Genomic DNA, 3,171 nt, shown 5'->3' on the forward strand with positions numbered 1-3,171 from the left:
AGAGCCACTGAGCTTACCTGTCCTCTATGAGACCTCCAAAGAAATGCCTGCAACCATGAAACTCTCAGCAGTTAATATTAGCCAGAGTTCTCTAGTCCTGGAGCAAACAATACGTAGACCCAGATTACTGCTCTGTTTTGTAGGCTCCATGCGGCCTACTGAGCTGTTCTTAGCCCCGTACTCATACTCCAAGACTGCAATGCTCTTTCCTCCAGTCATGGGGACACAACATGATAAATATTATTATCCAGTGTCCACAGAGGCACCAACCTTCTTCTTCAGAGGCAGGCCCTGAACTCTTTGAATACCAGTGGCTTGGCTGCAGTTATTAATTCTCCTAAGTGATTTGATGGTTGCTCTTCATCCTCATCCTCCTGTTTGCCTAGGCTGGGCTAATTCCAGACTTTCTCCCAATCCTCCATCACTTGGATCTTGCTCCGTTACTTGTTTACATATGTGCCACCGTAGGCAGATCCAATGTCAGTTCTCTACTGGGCAGCTTCCTTCAGGGAACTCCTGCTAATGAGAGTATTGATCCAGTGAGGAGTCTTAGCTGTTTAGGATGGGGTTCTCCAAAGCTCCTGTTTCCAACTCTTCCAGAGGGAAACCCTCAGCTAATTTCCCAAGTAATTATTGTCAATGTCTTTTGTGTTCTTTTTCTGCCAAACCAGTGGGAAGTGAGAATGGAAAGCTGGGACAGGAAGCATGGCTTATTTTATTCAGAAACTGCCTTGGCTTCTTCTCTTCTTGGAATCCTTTGAATTAGAAATAAAGCACCCCATAAAACATGGCTGTTTGCCCCACTGGCTGCACCGAAAAGCCATCTTTGCATTGTTCCCGGGTCGTGCTCCGTGCTCACTACAGCCACCTTCGCCGCCCACCACCTCCTCCAATGCGGACTCCAGCAGCTCTCTTGCCAGAGTCCTGACTAATCTCTTACTCGCAGCATCGGACCACCGGCGTGCCCCTCCATGTCAGACGCGGCAGTGGACACCAGCTCCGAGATCACCACCAAGGACTTGAAGGAGAAGAAGGAAGTTGTGGAGGACGCAGAGAATGGAAGAGATGCACCTGCCAATGGGAACGCCCAAAATGAGGAAAATGGGGAGCAGAAAGCTGACAATGAGGTCGATGAAGAAGAGGAAGAAGGTGAGGAGGAAGAGAAGGAGGAGGAAGAAGGTGACGGTGAGGAAGAGGATGGAGATGAAGATGAGGAAGCTGAGGCTCCTACGGGCAAGAGGGTATCTGAGGATGATGAGGATGATGATGTTGACACCAAGAAGCAGAGACTGATGAGGATGACTAGACAACAAGAGGAAAAGCTAACCTTACGCACTGGGACCTATTCACCCTCCACTTCCCGTCTCAGAATTCAAACGTGGTCACCTTCGAATAGAGAAGCAAGCCCCGCCCACCCATAGCGGGCGGTGCCACCCACAAATGACATGCGCTCTCCACCACCCCACCAAAACCACAACATGAATTGGCAACATGGGAGAAAAAAACCAGAACTTCCCAGGCTCTGCTTTTTCTCTTAAAAATACTTTAAAAGGAAGTTTTGTTTGTATTTTTTATTTACATTTTATATTTTTGTACATACTGTTAGGGGTGAGCCATTTTTAATGATAACGGGTGACAGAACCAGCCTTCAGAGCGTTTAATGTCCTACTTCAGACTTTACCTGCGGTGTGACCGTGTTCATTATACTCTCAAAGGAGAAAAAAAAAAAACCTTGTACAAAACAAAACAAAACAAAACAAAAAACAAACAAAAAAACAAAAGCAAAAAAACAAAAGCAAAAATAAAAAAAATAAAAACAACAACAACAAAAAAAACCCCAATCTTATTCTGAACAGTCTAGTAACGTTTTTTGTGCATGTACCTCGCTGTACTATAGGTAGTTGGTTTGTATGAGACTGTTAAAAAGGCCAAAGATAAAAAGTTTTTTTTCGTTTATTTATTTATTTTTGTCTATGAGGTTGTTGTTTATTTTTTATTTTTTTGGCCTCTTTGATGTGTGTGAAATAATGTCCAACAATAAACTTGAATTTTATTTTGCTGAGTTGTTCTAAAACAAAAACATGGCAGTTCTCACTGATGGATGAGGATCTTTCTGATCCACCCCCAACCCAATTCTACGTAAGCCATGGCACCGATGTTTGGGGTGATCCCATATCCCCACTCCTAGGTCCTGTTCCTAAGAAAACTTAGAGGTCATGAGTTTTTTGTATGTAAAATCCCAAATCTAGTCATTATGCAAATGTTTACTGTTTCTAATTAACTTTGCTATCACCATAGCCTCTGGTTAAGCCTGTACCTTGAGGTAAAACTTACAGGCAGGGAGAAAAGTGAACTCCATAGGGAATCAGTGTGAAATTCCCAAGTATTTTTTGAGGCCCCGATTGGTTGGTTTCTTTGTTAGATTTTTGGATAACTGCTTATGTTCTACCTAAAATCTCAGCTTCCATTTACCACAATGCCTGTGGAAAAAGGAAATAAAAAAGGCAGTTAAATAGATAACAAGGTCCTTTCAGCTATGTGACTTTCTATAACCGTTTGCCTTTTTAATTATAGTTTAATTGAATTTGTAGGTTTCTTGGTCTTTTGTTTTGTCTGAACTAAAATTTCAAAAAGAAATTCTTTGTAATATGGAAGTATTTTATAAGATCTTTTACTTAAAAAGGTTAATAAGGCTAGCAGGAGAAGAGGTTCTTTCTCTGCTCATACTCTCAACTCAAGTCCACTAAACCAGGCACACATGCTTCCTTCTGTGTGTTAGAGATTCTCTGTGCATAGGGATGGTAGTGTGTCATCCAGCTTCAACTTTGGGGAGTGTGATGGTTAATTTTGCTCATCAAGTCGATGTGTCTGTGAGGAAATTTCCAGGAAGAATTAACTAACAGGGAAAGAGGAGTCTAGCCTGGTCTACTTTGCAGCCAGAGCTACAAAAACAAATACAAACAAATGAAAGCCAAAACAGCAATAACTACAGCTTTAAAACAAAATGAACTCTGGAGCCATTGCCCCTGTGATTCTATGGTAGCAATCACCACATGACCCATGGCAGTGGAGAAAGGCATTGTCATCTTGGACTGATGTGCTTTTCTTCTTCTCTCAGACTGAGGCGTAGTATTGTATCTCACCTGGTTTTCTAACTCTAGCAGCCAGCAC

The 3,171-nt window shown here is 42.4% G+C and overlaps 1 pseudogene across 1 annotated transcript; it reads left to right on the forward strand.

Annotated features, from left to right (window-relative positions):
- The first annotated feature begins 971 nt into the window (after positions 1 to 971).
- LOC308425909 (prothymosin alpha-like) lies at positions 972 to 1,306 on the forward strand (annotated as a pseudogene). Its single transcript has one exon. The product of its transcript is annotated as a prothymosin alpha-like (transcript).
- Positions 1,307 to 3,171: the final 1,865 nt, after the last annotated feature.

This window comes from Micromys minutus, assembly GCF_963924665.1.
Source record: "Micromys minutus genome assembly, chromosome: 1".
Classification (NCBI taxonomy): domain Eukaryota; kingdom Metazoa; phylum Chordata; class Mammalia; order Rodentia; family Muridae; genus Micromys; species Micromys minutus.